Source organism: Ornithorhynchus anatinus, chromosome 8 (genome assembly GCF_004115215.2).
Source record: "Ornithorhynchus anatinus isolate Pmale09 chromosome 8, mOrnAna1.pri.v4, whole genome shotgun sequence".
NCBI classification, from domain to species: Eukaryota; Metazoa; Chordata; class Mammalia; order Monotremata; family Ornithorhynchidae; genus Ornithorhynchus; species Ornithorhynchus anatinus.
In genome coordinates this window covers 32,304,065-32,315,594 of record NC_041735.1, presented here as the reverse complement: position 1 = coordinate 32,315,594, position 11,530 = coordinate 32,304,065, and positions in this window count along the sequence as shown.

Here is an 11,530-nt window from a genome sequence, read left to right as displayed (position 1 = left end):
ATTTATTCTTCTGGCTCACTCTTGCACTTGAATTTTCACCCTTCATTCATCTCTTCCTCAGTTCCACAGCACTTATGTTCATAGCCATAATTTATTTACTCAGATTCATGTCTGTCTCCCGCTCTAGACAGTCAGCTTGTTGTGGGCAGTAAATGTATCTACCAACTCTGTTACACTGTCCTCTACATTGTGAGCTCATTGTGAGCAGAGATTGTGTCTATTACAGTACTCTCCCAAGTGCTTAGTACAGTGCTTTGCACACAGTAAGCGCTCAATAAATACAATTGAATGAATCAATGAATGTCCTCTCCCAAGCACTTAGTACAGTACTCTGCACACAGTAAACACTCAATAAATATGATTGATTGATTGACTGAGATGATTTGAAGGTCGAATGGATGGGATTTGGTGACAGATTGAATAATCAGGTTGAATGAGACAGATGAATTGAGGATAATGCCAAGTTTTGGGGCTCATGAGACAGAATGGTCGTTGCTGCCTACTATAATGAGAAAGTCATAGGGAGGACAGGGTTTGGGTGAGAAGACCAAGAGTTCTGTTTTGGACATAAATCAATCAATCAATCAATATTATTTAGTGAGAGCTCACTCTATGTACAATCAATCAATCAATAATATTTTTTGAATGCTTACTGTGTGCAAAGCACTGTATTAAAGCATTTGGGATAGTAAAATGCAATAGAGTTGAGAGACCAATCCCTTTCCAAAAGGGGCTTAGAGTTTAGATGAGGAAACAGTTTTTAAAATGAATACAGATAGGAGAAATGGTAGAATATAAGGATATGCACAGTAGTGTTGTAGAACTGAGAATAAGGTGAATATCAGTTGCTTAGGGAATACAGATCCAAGTAGTAGAAGAATTGAGGGCTTAGATGGGAAAGGCCTCTTGGATGAATTGTGGTTTTAATAAGGCTTTGGATCAGGAGAGAGTGGAGGTCTAGTGTATATGAAGGAAGAGGAAACCCCAAGCCGGAGGAAGGACATTGACAGGGAAGGGGTCGTGGTGAGATGAGATCAGGTACGGTGAGTAGATTAACATTAGAAAAATGAAGTGTGGCTTGTAGTAGGGAGTCCTCTAGACTATAAACTCATTGTAGGCAGGGAATGTGTCTACCAACTCTGTTATATTGTACTCTCCTAAATACTTAGTCTTCTGCACACATAAGCACTCAGTAAATATGATTATTTGATTTGATTGATTGATTGAGACCAGTGAGGTAAGGTAGCAGTGAGTTAAAAGTAAGCAACAGTGTGGCCTAGGTCTAGTACAATCACTCATCATATCCCGATTGAATTACTGCCTCAGTATCCTTTCTGATCTCCCAACCTCTTGTCTCTCTCCACTTCAATCTATACTTCACTCTGCTGTCTGGATTATCTTTCTACAGAAACTCTCTGGGCATATTACCCCACTCCTCGAAAATCTCCTGTGGTTGCTATCAACCTTTGTATCAGGCAAAATCTCCTCACTGTTAGCTTCAAAGCTCTCTATCACCTTGTCCCATCCAACCTCACATCCCTTCTCTCCTTCAAAAACCCAGCTGGCATACTCTGCTCCTCTGCCACTAAACTAACCTCCTCACTGTGCCTCATTCTCGCCTGTCCCACCATCGACCCCTGGCCCATGTCCTACCTCTGGCCTGGAATGCCCTCCCTCCTCACTTCTGCCAAACTAGCACACTTCCCCACTTCAAAGCCTTCCTGAAAGCTCACTTCCTCCAGGAAGCCTTTCCAGACTGAGCCCTTTTCCTCTGCTCCTCCTCCCCTTCCCATCGCCCCTACTCCCTCCTTCCCTGCCCCACAGCACTGGTGTATATATGGACATATTTATTGTACTCTTTATTTTATTAATGATGTATATATATACATATGCATATGTAAATAATTCTATTTATTTATATTGATGATATTGAGCCTGTCTACTTGTTTTGATTTGTTTTGCTGTCTGTCTGTCTCCCCCCTTCTAGACAGTGAGCCCACTGTTGAGTAGGGATTGTGTCTATTTGCTGCCAAATTGTACTTTCCAAGCGCTTAATACAGTGGTCTGCACAGAGTATGTGCTCAATAAATATGATTGAATGAATATTCCTGGCTCTGCCACCTGTCTGCTGTATGACATTGAAAAAGTCAAACTTCTCTGTGCCTCAGTTACCTCATCCTTAAAAGGGAGATTAAGACTGTGAGCCCTATGTGGGACAGGGATTGTGGTCAAACTGATTATTTTGTATACACCCCAGTGTTTAGCATGGTGCTTGTCACATTATAAGTGCTTAGCAAATACCATAAAAGAACAGATAGGAAGGGGATGGCTGATTATAAGTTCCTTAAAGCAGGAGAATATGGGGACAGGTTAACAAGGGATTTGAGGCGGGAGTTAGAAGTCTGAAAAAGCTGTCGAGAGCATTCGGCAGAGGAATCAATAAGGATGGAGAAATAGTGTTGCTGTGCGAAGACTAGGGCAGAGTTAAAGCTGGCAAGCAGCATGGCCTAATAGAGAGTGCAAAGGCCTGAAAGTCAGAAGGACCTGAGTTCTAATCCTTACTCTGTCAGTTGCTTGCCATGCAACCTTGGATAAGTCACTTGACTTCTCTGTGCCTGTTTCCTCAGCTGTAAATTGAGGATTTAATACATGTTCTCCCTCCTACTTAGACTGTAAACTCGAAGCAGGACAAGAGACTGTCAAACCTAATTGATCTATACCTACCCCAGTGCTTGAAATAATGTTTGATACATAGTAACTGCTTAACAAATATCCTCACTGACCGTGAGGATTTTCTTTGGTCAGAGATTGGGGCCAGGGTTCAGAGGCAGCAGAGATCCTATAGTCTACCTACAAACTATCTTCACTTAGAATTACACTAAATTGTAAGTAATCATGGTGATTCTCTGTTAAGCACTCATGATTTGGCAAGTACTATACAGGGTGTGGAAGTAGATATAAGATAATAAGATAATCAGTCCCTGTCCTACCTGGGGATTGCAGTCTAAAGGAGTGAACAGCCATGGTTGACACTTACTTGGCCGTTAACAATACCATATAAAGTGAGAAATAAAATGTGTATTCTTTTCCCAGGGCTTAGTATGGTAATTTGCATACAGAAAGTGCTTAAATACTAAGATCAGCTTGAAGCACTGAATACTTCTGACTAGGGCCAGGAGTGGAACAGTCTCGCCACCGGCGAAGCAACTGAGTTTCTCATTCTGAATCTTGGCTTTTGATCCCTTCTTGTAGAATGTGACAGATTTCTCAGTGGTGACCAAATTAATGAATGAAGTTGCTTTACTGGCAGACAGATGAGCACTAATTAATACCGGAACTCTTTGGGCCCCTTTGCCCGGTTCCAGGGTGGTGGTGGTGCTCGCTGATGTTGTTATTATTGCAAAAAAGATCAGCCAAGCTGGTTGGGTTGATAAGGTCTCCAGAATTCAGTCCTGAGGAGACTGAGTAAAACAGAAGTCAAATAGAAGGGGGTGCCACCTGAAAGTAATTGTCAGACAACGGCCTTGCTAAAGAGTAACTTCATATACCTGAAACATTGCCAATAAAGGAAAGATTCCAAAGGAAGTCATCCATCACATGGTTTCCTCAAGGATCCCGTGACCACGTTCTGAGCCAGAGAGCACTTAGGACGATGGACCGCTGACCCGACCCAGAATGATGTTGTTGGCACTCCTGTTTGCTGATGACAACATCAGGACACCTCCCAAGCCTTACTCAAATCTCCTCTCACACCAGTTTGTAACTGTCATCCCTTGTCCGGCACAGAACTGAAATTATAAATAAAAGCCAACTCCCTTTGTAATTTTTTTCAATCGCATTTGTTAAATGCTTATTATGTATCAGGCATTGTTCTAAGCACTGGAGTAGATACGGGTTTGGACACAGTCCTTGTCCCACAGGCTTAGTTGGAGAGAGGGGGTCAGAGGTAACTGAGGCACAGAGAAGTTAAGTGACTTGAAAAGAGTCTCACGGCAAGCAACTGGCAGATCCAGGCTTAGAACCCAAGGCTTCTGATTCCCAGTCCTGTGCCTTTGCCACTAGGCCGTCTTTGCCCTTCCCTCTACAATCAACAGAATTGGGAGGATGCGATCCTTTCTTGTGGATCAGCAGGATGGCCTCGTGGACAGAATTTAGGAGTCAGAGGACCTGGCTTCTAATCCCAGCTGTGCCACTTATCTGCTGTGTGACCTTGGGCCAGTCACCTATCTTCTCTGTGCCTTGGTTTTCTCATCAGTCGTATTTACTGAGCTCCTACCGCAGGCAGAGCACTAGACGAAACATTTGGGAGGGTACAGTACAACCAGTTTCGGAGACAGGTTCCCTTCCTAAAACGAGCTCATTGTCTGTCTTGTTTTTGTCCATCTTTCTCCCCTGATTAGACTGTGAACCCGTCATTGGGCAGGGATTGTCTCTGTTGCCGAATTGTAAATTCCAAGCGCTTAGTAAAGTGCCCTGCACATAGTAAGCGCTCAAAAAATGCTATTGAATGAATGGATTAATTAATTAATCCTAATTTTATGGGTGAAGAAACTGAGGCACAAAGAAACAGCAAGGCCAAGTGCAAAGAACATGGATTTCATTGGCAGAGGACCTGGGTTCTAATCCCACCTCCACTACCTGTCTGCTGTGTGACCTTGGGCAACTCACTTAACTGCTCTCTTTCTCAGTGTCCTCATCTATAAAATGGGGATTAAATCCTACTCCCTCATACATAGACTGAAAACCCCATGTGGGATAGAAACTGAAGTTACCAGTTGATCTCGTGCCTAACCCAGCACATGGTGCAGTACTTGGCAGATAGTGGGTACTTAACAAGTACCATAAAAATAAAGATTAGATAATTTCATCAATCAATCAATCAATCAATCATATTTATTGAGCACTTAACGTGTGCAGAGTACTGTACTGAGTGCTTGGGAGAGTACAGAGTTGGTTAAGTGACTTGCCCAAATTCACACAGCAGACAAATGGCGGAGCTGGGATTAGAACTCAGATCCTATGACTCCCAGGCCTGTGCCCTTTCCAATAAACTATATCACTTCTCAGAAAAGGGATTATGTCTATTTACTCTATTATATTCCCAGTGTGCTTAGTACAGGGGTCTGCACAGAATAAGCACTCAATAAATGCCAATAGTTGATTGACTGGAAATTGCTTCCAGGTGTAGTCAGCGAGGAGATTAAGACTGTAATACTTCATAAAGTCCATTTCAAAGCTAAGCTTTATGGAGAGGTTAAACAATACTTCTGATAGGAGAAACAGTGTGACCTAATGGATAGAGCACAGGCCTGGGACTCAGAAAGATCGGAGTTCTAATCCTGGATCTTCCACTTGTCTGCTGTATGTCTTAGGGAAAGTCACTTAAATTTCTATGCCTCAGTTACCTCATCTGAAAAATGGAGATTAAGACTGTGAGCTCATGTGTCCAACTTGATTAGCTTGTATTTTACTATGCTGAATACATAGTAAACACTTAACAAATACCCCAATTATTTTTACTTTTATAATTAGGATTTGGTCCTGTTTCTGATAACCATGTCCTCTTCAAGGTCAAATGAAAGCTCAGCAGCCATTTCTGTTAATGTTTCTATTATTCATTTGTAAATTAAGTTCCTCCTAGGGGCACACACTGTCTTGCAAAGACAATTGATTATTGTGTAAGATAAGGCTTATTTTGTCCAGGAACAGCATTTTAATGTGAAAATTCTCATTCAAATTTTTTTCTATAAATACAACAGTAATGGAGAGAACACACTAAGCAACTCATAAACCTAAGATTGGAAATCAGTAAGTTAGATTCTTAATGTTAACTCTGTACTCTCTGACCCTGAAAGAGTCATTTTGCATTTCTGCATCAATTTCCTCATCTGCAAAATGGGGTCAATGACAATCTCAAGAGTGTTGTAGGAAACAACTGTATAATGACCTTAAAGCACCTCGAAATCAGAAGACTGGAACAATATTACTCAAATACTCATTAAAGGAGAATGCTTTATCCTTGTTTAGGGCCCAACCAGAATTCTATTTTTGCTTTCTATTTCCTGGTGAACAGAACTGTTGGAAGATAAATTAGCCAAAAGTCTTTTCACGTTAGACACCCATACAAAAAATTCATTGAAAGTACAGATATTTCGGTGTACGTTTCCAACTGTCTGTAGAAATACATACATTCTGCTTGACTCCCAAATATGAATTCAACTTGCACTCTCTGGGTGTAGGGAGAGCCAGTGTCTAGAGGAGGGAGAGTCGGGGTGAAGATTGAATCCTAAGCCTTGGGTTGGGGCCTGGAGGATAAAGAGGGAGATGGGTGTCATGAGAGATGACTGAGACCCAGAGGTGGACAGAGTGGGTCCTGAAGATGGGCGAAGCTAAAAAATGGGAGAGTGGGAGCAGGTTAACATAGAGATGAGCAGGGGAAAAATGAGACTTTATAATAAAATTGTCTAGAGCAGGGGTGAGTCAGTCAGTCAGTCGTATTTACTGAGCACTTGCTGTGTGCAGAGCACTGTATAACCCTTGGGGAGAGTACAATATAACAATATAATGGACACATTCCCTGCCCACAGTGAGCTTACATTCTAGAGGGGGAGACAGACATTAATATAAATACCTTCTGAGAAACAGCATGGCTTAGTAGAAAGAGCACGGGCTTGGGAGCCAGAGGTCGTGGGTTCTAATCCCAGCTCCGCCACTTGTCTGGCGTGTGACCTTGGGCAATTCAAGGAACTTCTCTGAGCCTCATTTACCTCATCTGTAAAATGGGGATTAAGATTGTGAGTCCCACATGGGACAACCTGATCATCTTGTACCTAGCCTAGTGCTTAGAACAGTGCTTGGCAAATAGTAAGAGCTTAACCAATACCATAATTATCATCATCATCATCAGAGGAAGACAAAGGTTAAGGGGGAAGTCAATAAGCATCTTCATTATCTGAAGAATTTATTCAGAAAGAACACTGACTGATTCGTTATCACTGCTGAAAGCTAAAGGAGAGAAAAGGTGTCAGTTTCCATTTGAAGTAGTGATGGATGAGCAACTATTAGAGGTTTTTGAGGATTGGGGAGATATGGGCTTAACCTTTTTTTAGAGAAACGATCTGGGCAGCAGAGTGAAGTATGGCCAGCAGAGTGAGAGGCAGGAGGCAGGGAAGACAGGAGGCAGATGCAAGGTGGATATGCAAATGCCTAGACCATTGTGGTAGCCATTTGGATGGAAAAAGAGCTGTGGATTCTAGATATCTTATGAAGAAACAAACAGGGTTTGGCGACTGAATATGCAGACTTTAGGAAGGAAATGTGAGGATAATGCTGAGGTTGAGGGGTTTGGGGGATGAGGACCGTTGTGGTGTCAGCAGTGATGAGAAAGTTGGAGGGGAGGAGAGGGTTTGGTTGGGAAGGCTTTGGATGCAGTTCTGTTCAGTAGCAGGGGAATGGTTGTCACAGGGACAACCATTCCTAAGGACCTATACCATTACCCCAAACTAGAGGTGAACAGACAACAGATGATTAATAACACCAACAATGTATCTGATCTGGATAGGATTTGATGGGATACACTTATTTAGCATTTTACCTAGAAAATAATAATAAGAAAATAAATGTAAGTACTTGGGTGATTTAAGGGCCTTTTCCCCCTTCCGTCCCCCGAAACGTCCCCCGACACCATGATTTCCCTGAATAGAACACAGCACGGGCCTGGGAGTCAGAAGGACATGGGTTCTAATTCCAGTCAGCCAGTCAAGTGTATTTATTGACCACTCACTGCATGTAGAGCACTGTACTAAGCATTGGGGAAACTACAATATAACAATATAACGGGCACATTCCCTGCCCACAGTGAGCATATATTCTAGATGGGGAGACAGACATTAATATAAATACTTTCTGAGTAGCAAAATGACGTCGTGGCAAGAGCATGGGTTTGGGAGTGAGACGACATGGGATCTAATGCTTGTCTGCTGCGTGACCTTGGGCAAGTCACCTAACTTCTCTGGCCTCAGCTCCTTCATCTGTAAAATAAGGATTACGACTGTGATCCCCATATGGAACAGGGACTGTGCCCAACCTGAGGACCTTGAATCTATTCCAGTGCTTAGAACAGTGCTTGGCACATAGTTATGCTCTTAACATACAATAATTATTAACAAATAATGAATTTGGGTGCTCGGTTAGCAAGTGAGCTCTCCATCACCTTGACCCTTTGTACCTCACCTCCCTTCTCTCCTTCTACATCCCAGTTCACACACTCCGTTCCTCTGCCACTAACCTTCTGACTTTGCCTTGATCTTGCCTGTCCTGCTGTCGATCCCTGGCCCACGTCCTACCTCTGGTCTGGAACCCCTCCCTCCTCAAATCCGCCAAACAACCACACTTCCCCCATTCAAAGCCCTAATGAAGGCTCACCTCCTCCAAGAGGCCTTCCCAGACTGAGCCCCCCTTTTCCTTAGCTTCCCTTCCCTCCACGTCGCCCCAACTCTCTCCTTTTGCTCTACTCCCCTGCCATAGGACTTGGGTATATATGCACATATCTAGATATTGAGGCCAGTTTACTTCTTTTTATGTCTGTCTTCCCCCTTTTAGACTGTAAACCCAGTGTGGACAGGGATTGTCTCTCTTTAGTGCTGAATTGTACTCTCCAAGGGCTTAGTACAGTGCTCTGCACACAGTAAGCGCTCAATAAATACAATTAAGCTCTGCCACCTGCCCCAAGGAAAGGGACTGTACCAGCAGAGGGCTGCAGAGATCCACAGCAGGAGATGGTACCCCGTTGCAGATTAAAATAAGCAAGGGTAGGACCAATCTTCCTTCGTACAGAGAACTGTAATGCATCTCTATCTGGTAGCACATAAAAATCTCAGCTTGCTAATTTGCATGCCACAGAAAGGCTGATCTCCTGCTGTCTAGAAGTTCTTGGTGCTTTTTTCCCCACATTTTCTTCTAGCGGTTCAGCTAAGTACAAGTGAGACAAAAGAAAACAGAACTCTCCCTCAGGTTGCATCGTGGCTAACGGTCACTCTTCCCAGTAAGGCACAATAATAATAATAATAATGGTATTTGTAAGCACTTACACTGTGCCAGGCACTGTACTGAGTGCTGGGGTGAAAAGAAACAAATCAGGTTGGACACAGTTATTTTCCCACATGGGGCTCACAATCTCAATCCCCATTTTATAGATGAGGGAACTGAGGTCCAGAGCAGTGAAAGTAGCATAGCGGATAGAGCACGGGCCTTGGCATCAGGAGGTCATGGGTTCTAATCCCAGCTCCACCACTTGTTTGCTGTGTGACCTTGGGCAAGTCGCATAATAATAATAATTATGGTATTTGTTAAGCATTTACTATGTGCCAAGCACTGTACTAAGCGCTGGGGTAGATAATAAAAGGTAATCAGGTTATCCCACAAGGGGCTCACAGTCTTAACCCCCATTTTTACAGATGAGGTGAGTCACAGAGAAGTTAAGTGGTTTGCCCAAGGTCACACAGCAGACAAGCCGGGATTAAAACCCACGACCTCTGACTCCCAAGCCCGTGCTCTTTCCACTAGGCCATGCTGCTTCTCTAGTAAATGCTTAACAAATACCATCATCATCATCACTTCACTTCTCTGTGCCTCAGTTATCTAGTTAAAAACTAATGAAACTAAACTAAACTATGAAACTACTATTATTAAACTATTCACTACTAAACTATTAGTTAAAAACTAATACATCAGACTCAATTACAAGGAGCCCTTTACTGTCTCATTTTATTTCAAAGATGTTACTTTCCACTTTTACTCATTCTACCAAAGAGCCCCTAAGTGAGAGCAGCATTGCGCGAAAGAATACACACAGTAAGTGCTCGATCAAATGCAGTTGAATGATTGAAGGATTGGTAAAGAGGAGTCCTCCCTTCCTCCCACATCCCAGATAAAGAAAGGAATCTTAAAAAATTGCATACAACACTCTTCATTATTCCTATGTCATTAGACAGTGAAGTGCTAAAGGGCAAGGAGGGTCCCTTGGAGGTTTACACTGGTCTAGAGAACACGGAAGGGGAGAATAAGAAGAGGCCCCTGCCACTTCACTGGTTCGTGCCTAGGTCACCTCATCTTTCATTCATTCATTCAATCTTATTTATTGAGTGCTTACTGGGTGCAGAGCACTGTACTAAGCCCTTGGAAAGTACAATTCAGCTATCAATAGAGAAAATCCCTACCCAACAATGGGCTCAAGGTCTAGAAGGGGGGAGACAGACAACAAAACAAGTAGACAGGTATCAATAGCATCAATATAAATAAAGAAAATTACAGATATATGCACAGCATTAATAAAATAAATAGAATAATAAATATGTCCATATATCCAAAGTGCTGTGGGGCGAGGAGCAGGGAAGAACAGAAGGAGAGAGCAGGGGCGAGGGGGAGGTGAGGAAGAGCAGAGAAAAAAGGCGAAGGGCTGAGTCTGGGAAGGCCTTCTGGGGGAGGTGGGCTTTCAGTAGGGCTTTGAGGGGGGAAATGTGCTAGTTTGGCGGATGTGAAGAGGGAGGACATTCCAGACCAGAGATAGGACGTGGGCCAGTGGTCGACGGTAGGACAGACGAGAACAAGGCAAAGTGAGAAGTTTAGCACCAGCGGAGCGGGCTGTATAGTCTGGGCTCTAGGAGGCAGCAAGGTGATGGAGAGCTTTGAAGCCAATAGTGAAGAGTTTTTGCTTGATACAAAGGTTGATAGGCAACCACTGGAGATTTTTGAGGAGGGGGAGGACATGCCCAGAGCATTTCTCTAGAAAGATAATCTGAGCAGCAGAGTGAAGTATAGACTGAAGTGAGGAGAGACAGGAGGTTGGAGGTCAGAAGAGATGCTGATGCAGTAATCCAGTCAGGATATGATTGTACTAATAGGGTAGCGGTTAGGATAGAGGAAAGGGTGGATCTTGGCAATGTGGTGAAAGTAAGATTGGCAGGTTTTGGTGACTGATTGGATATGTGGGGTGAATGAAAGTGCAAATTCAAGGATGACACCAAGGTTGTGGACTTGTGAGATGGGAAGGATGGTAGTGCCGTCCACAATGATGGGAAAGTCAGGGAGACGACAGGGTTTGGGAGGGAACATAAGGAGCTCAGGCTTGGACATGTTGAGTTTTAGGTGGCGAGAGGACATCCAGGTGGAGATGTTCTGAAGGCAAGAGGAGATGTGAGCCTGGAGGGAGGGCTCTTGGAGGAGATGTAGATTTGGGTATCATCTGCGTAAAGATGATAGCTGAGGCCATGGGAGTGAATGAGTTCACCAATGGAGTGAGTATAGATGGAGAACAGAAGGGGACCAAGAACTGACTTTTGAAGAAGCCCTACAATTAGGAGATGGGAGGGGGAGGAGGAGTCTGCGAAGGAGACTGAGAATGACTGGCCAGAGAGATAAGAGGAGAACCAGGAGAGGATGGAGTCCGTGAAGCCAAGGTTGGATAAGGTTGTGGAGAAGGGGATGGTCAACAATGTCAAAAGCAGCTGAGAGTTTGAAGAGATTAGATAGA